The sequence below is a fragment of the Rhinoderma darwinii genome, chromosome 1 (assembly GCF_050947455.1).
Source record: "Rhinoderma darwinii isolate aRhiDar2 chromosome 1, aRhiDar2.hap1, whole genome shotgun sequence".
NCBI lineage: Eukaryota > Metazoa > Chordata > Amphibia > Anura > Rhinodermatidae > Rhinoderma > Rhinoderma darwinii.
In genome coordinates, this window is record NC_134687.1 from 323,356,097 (window position 1) to 323,368,989 (window position 12,893).

Genomic DNA, 12,893 nt, shown 5'->3' on the forward strand with positions numbered 1-12,893 from the left:
AGCCGAGGGCTCTATAGGGGGGAATAATCTTCAGCATAGAATCCTCACTAGATACCATACTGCAAGCTTAGCAGGGTCTGAGCGTCTGACTGACTACTGAGGGCTCTAAGTGGAATCCGCCCCTTTAGAGCCCTTAGCAGTCAGTTAGACGCCCAGACCCCACCTTGCAGTATAGTAATTAGTGAGAGCTCTATGGGGGATTATTCAGCCCCATAGAGCCCTCGGCTGTCAGTAAGATGCTCAGAAACCCCCCCCTTCGATCACTTAAATAAGTGGGGGCAGGAAGCTGAGCGCAGTATAGCTCCTATCACAGCAGTCAGAGTCAGTACCCTCCTTGCAATATAATCCCCCCCATAGCGCCCTCAGTAGTTATTATGCTGCAAGGGGGGTTCAGTGTGATTGGTGCAACTTTCTAATTACTTTTTATTAAAAATTATTGTTACTTTTTGAGATACAGCTGCTTTGTATCCTGTATACAGAGCAGCTGTATATAGCGCTGAATCCTGTATCCGTCAGGTCAGTGGGACTGACGGATTGAGTGTCAGCGGGTCCTGCAGGACCGAGCTGTTACCGATCACATCTATGTTCATAACTTAGATGTGATCGATAATAGGTGACCTAATGAATTCTGGTCTCAGTGCTAGATACAGCTACTCTACATACAGGATACAAAGCAGCTGTATCTCAAAAAGTAACAATAATTTTGAATAAAAAGTAATTAAAACTTGCACCAATCACATTGATAGATATCTTTATGTATATATATATATATATATATATATATATATATATAGCAGATATAAAAAAATGGCGACAGCACCCTGCAACACTAATGCCACCTAAACCACTAAATATAAATAGATATGCACTAAAGCTAAATCTACCTACAAATAGGGAGGTTCTTAGTGCACATTTTGATCAAAAAGTGTTAGCCCACCTGCCACGACAAGGCGACCTCTGTAAGGTGGGAACCTACGCTGCACATAAACCCAGAACTGGGACTAAGCCTACATATATACCTGGGGATGGTAGGATCCAGCATTGAACTGATTAAAATCACCAAGGGCAGAATGGGAGGAGTGCAAGAACAACAAGTGGAGGCAGTCACTAACCCCACATATATGGATACCATAAACACAACAAAAATTGAACAGCACATTCCAACTAAATGATACAAAATACGCAGGTGCAAGAACACCTATGACTGCAGATATACAGCAGATATAAAAAAATGGCGACAGCACCCTGCAACACTAATGCCACCTAAACCACTAAATATAAATAGATATGCACTAAAGCTAAATCTACCTACAAATAGGGAGGTTCTTAGTGCACATTTTGATCAAAAAGTGTTAGCCCACCTGCCACGACAAGGCGACCTCTATATATATATAAAAATACGTTTTTAAAGGTGTACATAGCCTTTAAACTTTAACTAAACTTTTATCATGTCATACTGACATGTCACAAGTTTTCATCGGTGGGGGACCGAGCACTGAGACCCCCACCGATCGCTAAAATGAAGCAGCAGGGTGAGCGCTGTGCCGCTTAATTTATGATTGACTTTCGGGCCTATTCAGTCACTATGTGGTTATGGTGTGGCGGTATTATTCAGTAACAGTATGGGGGTATTATTCAGTCATTATGTGGTTATGGTGTGGCGGTGTTATTCAGTAACAGTATGGGGGTATTATTCAGTCACTATGTGGTTATGGTGTGGTGGTATTATTCAGTAACTGTATGGGAGTTTTAATGTCTATGGCCGCGGCCCGTCATTCTAACTTACCTTCTGACGGCCGCAGCCATGGACGTGTGAGGCGGCATCTCCCTCCTGATAGACGCCGTCACTCACTTCCTGGTCCAGAGACTCTGCTGCTGGACTATAAAATGGGTTCTGCCCTCTTGATCAGTGCCTGAGCGTTGTTGTGTACCTAAGTTTGTCTTGCAAATGGTAAGTGTTTTCTAGTTCCCAGTGTTACACGTTCCTGCTGCCTGTACCCTGTATCCCGTGCTACTGTGCCTCTGTGCCGTCTACAGTTGAAGTCAAGTTGTGTCTTCCGCTGCATCTACTGTGTCACACCCCGCCGGGTGTCCATCTACTGCCGGAGCCTTATCTTCAGCCTGAATCATCACTACTGTCTACAATGCCTCAGGTACCCTTTCTGGACTATAGATTTTGTACTGTACCTGTTTGGCCAGCTGCTATCCCGCTAAGCGGTACGGCCCAGTGGGTCCACACCCCGCGCCGTGACAGTACGCTCAGGCCCTGGACCCCACTGGTCAATTCAAGGGCCTGTCTCCCTCCCAAGCCATGCAGGCAGACCTGCATTATCTGCGAGCAAGACAGGATCAACTTCTTGTGGCAGTAGATTCCATGTCACAGCAGCTAGGGGCGCTAGCTACTTCCTTCTCTGCTCCTATTCAAGCTCCTCTGACTGATCCTCCTGTCACACCTCCTGGCAGCTTGAAGACGGATCCTCGGTTCTCGCTGCCACCTCGTTTCCATGGAGATGCAAGTACGTGCAGGGGATTTCTGAATCAATGCCATATTCACGTCACCCTGCACGCCCGAGCATTTTCTTCAGACGGAGGCAGGATCGCCTTCATTATTTCTTTACTTGCCGGCAAGGCCATGGCGTGGGCGACCCCAATCTGGGAACGACAGGGACCTGAGACTTCCAGGGGTTTGTGCGGTTATTCCGTACTGTGTTCGAGGAGCCTGGACGAGTCTCGTCGGCAGCCACTGCTATGTTTAACCTTCACCAGGAAGACGCCTCCGTGGGCGAATACATCATCCAGTTCCAGACCCTGGCAGGGGAACTGTCCTGGAACAATGAGGCATTGGTCGCAGCCTTCTGGCATGGTCTATCAGCCCAGATCAAGGACGAACTTGCTGCTCGAGATCTACCATCTACCTTGTACGACCTGATTCTACTTGCCACTCAAGTGGACATAAGGCTCAGAGAGATATCTCAAGAAGTTCGACAAGAGAGACGGCTTCCTAGACTGGCGCCCAACTTCCAGCAACCCCTTTTGCCTTCTACTGCTCCTCCCGAGGTCTCGATGCAGGTGGATCGGCTTAAAATGTCTGTTCAAGAGAAACAGCACAGGCGCACCTCTGGACTCTGTGTATATTGTGGCCTCACTGGCCATGTCGTGCGTCTGTGTCTTCAGAAGCCGAAAAACCCCAATGCCTAGGATTGGTTGGAGAGACAACCCTGGGCGATGCTGCATTTAATAGAGAACTCTCCTCCAAACTGTTCATTCCTGTGACCATCGTCGCTGGGGAGAGGCCCCATCCGGTCTCTGCCTACCTGGACTGTGCAGCCAATTTCATCTGCCAAGACCATGTGGATCTTCTTCAGTTGTCCACTGTTCTGCTGGAAAGGCCATTGATCGTTGCCTCGGTAGATGGACTACCGATGCCTGACCCAGTTTTGTCGATGACCAAGCCGTTGAGACTTCAAGTGGGAGTTCTTCACTCTGAGCTCATCTCCCTATTTGTCCTGCCCAAGGCCGTCAACCCCGTGCTGCTGGGTTTGCCTTGGCTCCGTCTACATGCCAAAGTCTTGGATTGGAACTCCGGAGAGGTTCTCCAGTGGGGTCCCAAGTGTCTCGACCGTTGTCTGGTGCATGTCCATCCGCCTCAGTCTCCTCCGCATCAGTCACTGGCAGGGTTGCCCCCTTGTTACTCTCTGTTCTCAGATGTCTTCGACAAGAAGGAAGCAGAGACGTTTCCACCACATCGAGCCTATGATTGTCCTATCGACTTGGTTCCTGATTCGTCCCCTCCTCGCGGTAGAGTATACCCCCTCTCCTTACCAGAGACTTAGTCTATGTCTGCCCACATTAAGGAGAATCTGGAGAGGGGCTTCATACGTAAATCCTCATCTCCGGCCGGAGCCGGATTTTTCTTTGTCAAGAAAAAAGATGGATCCCTCTGACCCTGCATTGACTACCAGGGCCTCAACCAGATCACAGTGAAGAACAGGTACCCATGCCTTTGATTTATGAACTGTTTGATCGCATACGGGGGGCAATTTTTTTTTCTAAACTAGACCTGCGGGGGGCCTACAATCTAATCCGGATTTGTCAGGGTGACAAGTGGAAGACTGCATTTAATACACGTGATGGTCACTACGAATACCTGGTCATGCCCTTCGGCCTGTGTAACACCCCCGCGTTGTTTCAAGAATTTGTCAATGACATTTTTCGTGATCTCCTCTATGTCTGTGTTGTGGTGTATCGCGATGACATTTAGATTTTTTTCCCAGATCTTGTAGCGCATCAGAGTCATGTCCACCAGGTTTTGCTGCGATTAAGGGTAGAAACCTGATGTGTCTCTACAGTTTTCGTTAGAGGTGGACGCTTCCTCTGTTGGTGCCGGTGCACTTTTGTTCCAGAGAGGTTCGAAAGTCAAGACGGTGGTATGTGGCTACTATTCTAAGCTGTTTTCTCCTGCAGAGCGCAACTACTCGATTGGGGATCTGGAGTTACTGCCCATCAAGCTGACCCTGCAGGAGTGGAGACACCTACTAGAAGGCGCAGCTCATCCTATCCTGGTTTTCACGGACCACAAGAACCTGACCTATCTTCAGATGGCTCAACGGCTGAATCCTCGCCAAGCCAGGTGGTCCCTGTTCTTTGCCCGGTTCCGGTTCGAACTCCACTACCGACCTGCTGACAAGAATGTGAGGGCTGATGCCTTGTCTAGGTCCTTTGAGACAGAGGATACTGTGGAGTCCCCACAGAATATTATTGATCCTTCCTGCATCTTCTCTGTCAACCCTCTGCAAGTTAGAGACATTCCTCCCTGAAGGACTTTTGTACGTCTGGCTGACAGAGGAAGAATCCTTCGCTGGGGTCACAGTTCCAAGCTGGCAGGTCACGCGGGTGCCCGTAACACCCGAGACCTAATTGCCCATCAGTTCTGGTGGCCCACGCTGCCCAAAGATGTCATGGACTTTGTCTCCTCCTGTATGGTATGCGCAGCAAATAAAGTTGCCCACTCCAGACCAGCTGGCCTGCTCCAACCACTGCCTGTGCCTGATGCCCCCTGGCAACATATTGCAATGGACTTTGTGACTGATCTGCCTCTCTCTGCTGGATGCAGTGTGATCTGGGTGGTGGTGGATCGGTTTTCCAAGATGGCTCATTTTGTCCCCCTGACTGGTCTGCCCTCTGCTGCTTGTCTGACCGATCTCTTCGTTCAACACATCTTCTGTCAGCACAGCTTGTTTCTGCATATTGTCTCGGATCGAGGGGTCCAGTTCACCTCGAAGTTTTGGAGAACACTCTGCGGTCTCCTTGGTGTAAAGTTGGACTTCTCCTCGGCCTACCATCCCCAGTCAAATGATAAAGTCGAGAGGGTTAACCAGATTATGGAGAACTATCTTCGGCACTTTGTCTCCAGGCGGCATGATGACTGGGTGCAGCTGCTCCTGTGGGCTGAGTTCTCCTACAATAACCATACTAGTGAGTACACCACCTCCAGCCCGTTCTTCATCATCTATGGCCAACATCCTCGAATACCTCTTCCTGTCTCTACTATGTCCCAGGTGCCTGCAGCTGACTCTACCTTCAGGGACTTTCTACAAATATGGCAACAGACACGATCTTCTATTCTGCTGGCAGTGGACCACATGAAGGCAGACACTAGAAGACGAGAGCCTCCCCAGTTTCTTCCAGGTACTAAGGTCTGGTTGTCTTCCAGGAATATCCGGCTGAGAGCGCTGTCTTGCAAGTTTGCTCCCAGGTTCCTCGGATCCTTCGAGATTCTGCTACAAATTAACCCTGTGTCTTACAAGCTTCGTCTCCCTCCTACTCTCAAGATCCCTAACTCCTTCCATGTCTCGCTGCTGAAGCCCATGGTCCTGAACCGCTACTCCAGGCCTCTTAGTTCCGCAGTGGCTCCTGGCGGCTCGACAGGGACTTTCGAAGTAAGGGAGATCCTGGCCACCAAGAAAGTGGGAGGAAGGACGTTTTATCTGGTGAATTGGAGGGGATTTGGTCCAGAAGAGACGTCTTGGGAGCCAGAAGAGAACATCGATGCTCCTGTCCTCGTGAAGAAGTTTCTCTCCCGGCTCTGGTCCCTAGAAGGGGGGGCGTAAGAGGAGGAAACTGTAACATCTAAGGCCGCGGCTGGACGTTCTGACTTACACGCTGACGGCTGCGGCCATGGACGTGTGAGTGTGAGGCGGCATCTCCCTCCGGAGAGACGCCGGCACTCACTTCCTGGTCCAGAGACTCTCTCCCCCAGGGCACGCGTCTGCGCGAGCACAGCCTTAAAGGGCCAGTGCGCACACAATTTCAGAAAATCTGCAATCAAGCCCAGAGTGCTGCTGGACTATAAAAAGGACTCTGCCCTCTTGATTAGTGCCTGAGCATTGTTGTGTACCTAAGTTTGTCTTGCAAATGGTCTCCTAGTGCACCCCACGGGGGGGGGGGGGGTGTCCATCTACTGCCGGAGCCTTATCTTCAGCATGAATCATCGCTACTGTCTACATTGCCTCAGGTACCCTTTCTGGACTATAGACTTTGTACTGTAACTGTTTGGAAAGCTGCTATCCCGATACACGGTACGGCCCAGTGGGTCCACACCCCGCGCCATGACAGGAGTATTATTCAGGCTTAAGGAAGACCCTTCACTTGTCACGAGTCGAAACGTTGCCATTTTTTCACTGGATGTTTGACTAATAAAAGATCATATTGATTGAAACTTGGGAGACGTGTGCTGTTGTTCACCACGCTTTTTCTGAAGATTACATTACGTCAGACTGGGTTTGTCTGATTTTACAGCGTGACACCGCTCCTGATGACGGGATTTGTGCTGCTTCAAATACTGTCTTTTTAGGAGTATTATTCAGTCACTATGTAGTTATGGTGTGGCAGTATTAATCAGTAACAGTATGTGGGTATTATTCAGTCACTATGTGGTTATGGTGTGGTGGTATTATTCAGTAACAGTATGGGGGTATTAGTCAGTCACTATGTGGTTGTCACGGACACAGGGTATGTGGACCCACTAGGCCGCTCCGCCGTAGCGGGGAGGCAGCTGACCAGGTCACAGTCTATACGGAAGTCAATGGCAGACAGTAATGCTTGGGTACCTGAAATAGTTCAGGCGGTGGCTGTTGCTCCAGCATGGATGGAGGCTGGTGCGGCAGGTGGCGCCAGACGTGGCGGGCAGTATCCGATGAAGGAGAAGACACTTGACGTGGCAGAAGACACTTGACGTGGCAGACGACACTGGACGTGGCAGAAGACACTTGACGTGGCAGACGACACTGGAAGTGGCAGAAGACATCGTACGTGGCGGAAGACACTTGACGTGGCAGACGACACTTGACGTGGCGGACGACACTTGACGTGGCAGAAGACACTAGATGTGGCAGAAGACACTTGACATGGCAGAAGACACTTGACGCTGCAGACGACACTATTCCAACGCTGGTAGGCACAGGAACTGGAACAATACGGAATACAGGAACGGTAACAGGGCACGGGTAACAGCTGGAACGGGAGACACTAAGGGACCATTGCGAGACAGACTGGGAAAGACTAACAACACTCAGGCATTGAACTAGGGGGCTGGACCCCTCTTATAGCCCAGGGTACTCACGGGTCAAAGGTCGTTCAAGATGTCCGGTGCGCTCGCTGCCCCTTTAAGATCGGGGACGAGTGTGTGCGCGCACCCTGCGGGCTCCGGCGGAGGTGAGTGGATGCAAGCGCTGGCGTCTCCTGAGTTGGAGGCTGGGGCCAGCGCTTGCCGACTCGTGGCTGTGGCTGTCAGCGGGAGGCTGGAGCTCACAGCCCGCAGCCACGGACATTTCAGTATCCCCCCTCTTATGCCCCCTCTTCTTGGGACCGGAGCGAGAGAGAAACTTCTTTAGAAGAGTAGGGGCATTGAGGTTCTCCTCTGGCTCCCAGGACCTCTCTTCGGGACCAAACCCCCTCCAATCCACGAAATAAAAGGTCTTTCCTCTCACTCTCTTGGTGGCCAAGATCTCCTTGACCTCAAAGATGTCCGAGGAGCCGCTGGGAGCAACCGCAGGGCTGGGAGTCTTGGAATAGCGGTTTAGGATCACAGGCTTCAGGAGGGAGACATGGAAGGAGTTGGGAATCCTGAGGGTAGGAGGCAGCCGAAGCTTGTAGGCGACAGGGTTGATCTGCTGCAGGACCTTGAATGGTCCAAGGAACCTGGGAGCGAACTTGTATGAGGGCACCTGCAAGCGAATGTTCCGAGAGGACAGCCATACTTTAGTCCCCGGAAGATACTGAGACGGCTCTCTTCTCTTAGTATCTGCCTTTCGCTTCATGCGATCTACTGCCAGCAAAATAGAGGACCGGGTCTGTTGCCAGAATTGCAGGAAGTCCCCATATGCAGAGTCAGCAGCGGGAACCCGAGATGAAATCGACACAGGAAGCGGGACCCTGGGATGTTGACTGTACACGATGTGAAACGGAGTGGAGGTGGTGGACTCACTTGTGTGGTTGTTATATGAAAACTCGGCCCAAGGAAGAAGCTGTACCCAGTTATCGTGCTGAGAAGAGATGAAGTGGCGGAGATAATTTTCCATGATCTGGTTGATCCTCTCAACTTGCCCATTGGATTGGGGATGATAGGCAGAGGAAAAGTCCAAACTCACATCCAGGAGTTTACAGAGTGCTCTCCAGAATTTAGAGGTAAACTGAACCCCCCGGTCCGACACAATGTGAAGAGGCAAGCCATGCAAGCGAAAGATGTGCTGAATGAAGAGACTCGCCAGTCGGGGAGCAGAAGGTAGGCCGGTCAGCAGGATAAAATGTGCCATCTTAGAGAACCGGTCCACCACCAACCAGATGGTGTTGCATCCTGCTGAGAGAGGAAGGTCTGTGACGAATTCCATTGCGATGTGCTGCCAGAGGGCACTGGGTACAGGCAGAGGTTGAAGCAGGCCGGCAGGCTTGGAGTGAGTCACTTTATTAGAGGCACACACCGTGCAAGCAGAGACAAAGTCCAGAACATCCTTAGGTAGCGTGGGCCACCAAAAGTGACGAGCAATCAGGTCTTGGGTTTTACGGACACCAGCGTCCCCAGCTACTTTAGAACTGTGTCCCCAGCGGAGAATTCTTTTTCTGGTTGCCAACCGAATAAAAGTTCTCCCCAGATGGATATTTCTAAGCTGCACAGGATTGGCGGTGACAAAGCAGGATGGGTCTATGATCGTCTGAAGGGACTCCACCGTGTCTTCCGTCTCAAATGATCTGGACAGGGCATCGGCCCTCAGATTCTTGTCAGCGGGACGGTAGTGGAGCAGAAATTGGAAACGGGTGAAGAACAGTGACCACCTGGCTTGACGAGGATTCAGTCTTTGAGCGGACTGAAGGTAGGTGAGGTTCTTGTGGTCGGTGAAGATCAGGATGGGGTGAGCTGCGCCTTCTAAAAGATGTCTCCACTCCTCCAGGGCCAATTTGATAGCCAGTAGCTCCCGATCTCCAATGGAGTAATTGCGCTCAGCAGAAGAAAACAGTCTTGAGTAGTAGCCACATACAACTGCCTTTCCTCTGGAGCTCCTCTGGAACAGAAGTGCACCTGCACCAACAGAGGAAGCGTCCACCTCTAGTGAGAACTGCCGAGATACGTCAGGATGATGGAGAATCGAAGCTGAAGTGAAGGCTTTCTTGAGGCTGCCTCTGGGGTCCACACCTTGGCGTTCACACCCTTCTTGGTAAGGGTAGAGATAGGAGCCGTCAGAGAAGAGAAGTTAGGAATAAACTGCCGATAGAAATTGGCGAATCCCAGGAACCGCTGTATGGCCCTTAAAGGAACAGTGTCACCCCAAAAAATTTTTTAATATGTTAAAGATGTTAGTGCTTTATTAAAAACGTTTGGATTAATTTGTGTGTTTGTGTGTTACTTTTTTTTATTTTTACACTTTTTCTTCCCTATGGGGGCTGGCATTTTTTTTTCCATTTCTGTATGTGTCGATTAACGACACATACAGACATGGAATACGGCAGCTCCAGTCCCATAGGGACTGCGAACGGGGCCCATTCCATCCACTATCATGTACGCCGCTGTGTGGGAACGGCGCATGCGCCGCTCCCACACAGTTCAATTTGAAATGCGCGCTGTCCGGCGCCATTTTCCTGTGGACCGGAAGTCGCGGCCGGACAGTAAGATTACTACTTCCGGTCGCGGCTTCCAGACTTGTGCACATGGAGCAGCGGCAGCAGACGGAGCGGATGGACCGGAAGGAGCGGCGGCGACTGGAGCAGGTAAGTTGTTTCTATGTATGTTCGTGTTTCAGTGTGTGTTTACTACTGTATGTAAACCTACTACACTGTGTGTTAGCTCAAAAAATGGCGACACACAGTGTAGGAGGTTAGACCGTTCAAACCCCTCGTTTCTCCCGGCACTAGCCAGGATAAAGGAGGGGGGGATTCTGAGAGCTCACTAGAGCGACCGATTTTTACCCAATTTTGCAGCATAAAGCAATGTGGTTGCTTTACCACATGCAATGCTGCAATTTTGGGAATGGCTCCATCTAGTGACCAGTGCTGGGAAATATTATAAATTGAATCCAATTTATAATATTTCCTGACTCGTGAAAAAAATAAATAAAAATTAGAACAATGTTTAATCACCTACACACTAATTGTTTAACTAAAAAAAAAAAACATGTTTTGCTGGCAACACATTCCCTTTAAGCCTTGAGGACATGACCACTCCAGGACAGCTTTCACTTTCTCAGGATCCATCTTGAGGCCTTGATCCAAGATGATGTAGCCCAGGAAGGCCAGAGAACTCTTCTCAAAGACGCACTTCTCCAGCTTGGCGTATAAACGTTTCTCCATTAATCGTATTAGAACCTGACGGACATGCCTCCGATGAGTTGCCGGATCTGGGGAGAAAATCAAAATATCATCGAGAAAAACAACAACACAGACATAGAGGAGATCTTGGAAGATATCATTAACGAACTCCTGAAACACTGCGGGAGCCTTACACAGTCCGAAGGGCATCACTAGGTATTCGTAATGCCCGTCCTGGGTGTTAAAAGCCGTCTTCCATTCATCACCCCGCAGGTCTGGCTTGGAATTTTTTTGGGCTCCTCCTATGCGATCAAACAGCTCAGATATAAGTGGCAACGGGTATTTGTTCTTGACCGTGATCTGGCAACACATTCCCTTTAAGCCTTGAGGACATGACCACTCCAGGACAGCTTTCACTTTCTCAGGATCCATCTTGAGGCCTTGATCCAAGATGATGTAGCCCAGGAAGGCCAGAGAACTCTTCTCAAAGACGCACTTCTCCAGCTTGGCGTATAAACGTTTCTCCATTAATCGTATTAGAACCTGACGGACATGCCTCCGATGAGTTGTCGGATCTGGGGAGAAAATCAAAATATCATCGAGAAAAACAACAACACAGACATAGAGGAGATCTTGGAAGATATCATTAACGAACTCCTGAAACACTGCGGGAGCCTTACACAGTCCGAAGGGCATCACTAGGTATTCGTAGTGCCCGTCCTGGGTGTTAAAAGCCGTCTTCCATTCATCACCCCGCAGGTCTGGCTTGGAAATTTTTTTGGCTCCTCCTATGCGATCAAACAGCTCAGATATAAGTGGCAACGGGTATTTGTTCTTGACCGTGATCTGGTTGAGACCCCGGTAGTCAATGCAGGGTCGAAGGGATCCGTCCTTCTTTTCAACGAAGAAGAATCCAGCCCCGGCCGGGGAGGAAGACTTTCGTATAAAACCCCTTTCCAGATTCTCCTTGATATAGGCCGACATGGATAGAGACTCAGGCAAGGAGAGAGGATATACTCGGCCACGGGGAAGAGAGGCATTAGGAACCAGTTCAATGGGGCAGTCATAAATCCGATGTGGAGGCAGCGTCTCAGCCTCCCTTTTGCTGAAAACATCTGCATACTGAGCAAACTGGGGGGGGGGCAGTCCCGCCAATGACTGAGGCAGAGGAGGCTTGACAGGATGGATCTGCAACAGACAACGACCATGGCACTCGGAGCCCCATTGGAGAACCTCTCCAGGATTCCAGTCCAGGACTGGGGCATGTAGTCAAAGCCAAGGCAGGCCCAGCAGAACAGGATTGATGGCCTTGGGCAAAACAAGGAAAGAAATTAGTTCAGAATTAAGTACTCCAACCTGGAGCTTCAACGGTTTGGTTTTAGAAATGATGGGATCTGGCAGAGGCAGTCCATTAACTTAGGCAACAGCCAAAGACATCTCTAGGGCGACAGTGGGCAGCTGAAGATGATCCACAAGCTCTTTCTGGATGAAGTTTGCAAGGTAGGCCGAAACTTGATGCGTCCTCTCGCCGGATACTAGGGTCACAGGAATAGTCAACTTGGAACAGAAGGCTTTATTAGGTACCATTCCATCTAGGGTTGTCTCTCCAACCAATCCTAGGCAATGGGGTCTCTCTGGCCTCTGGGGACACAAACGCACAATATGGCCTCTGAGGCCGCAATACAGACAAAGTCCAGAAGTGCGTCTGCGTTGTCTCTCCTGGGTAGACAATTTGACAAAGTTACTCTGCATCGGATCCTCTGGTGGGACGACTGAGGAAGATTGCTGAAAAGTAGAATCCAGCTTAGGAAGTTCTCTCTCCCGGAGAACCTCTTGGGAATGTTCCCGGATCCTCATGTCAACCCGTGCATCCTAAATACATGCTGCCGTTACTTCATATTGTAACGACTGATTGTTCATATTAAAATTGTTGCTTGCCAAACAGCTCGTTACATCACAACATTATTATCACGGTTTCCAGCATACCATAGCAGTGCAGCCCTGGGCTACGACTTGCGCTCTTGCCTTGGCGCATTAGACACACAGCTACAGGGCGCAGCTTGTAGGCTCCTGTTCACATTATACCGCAGTGCAGT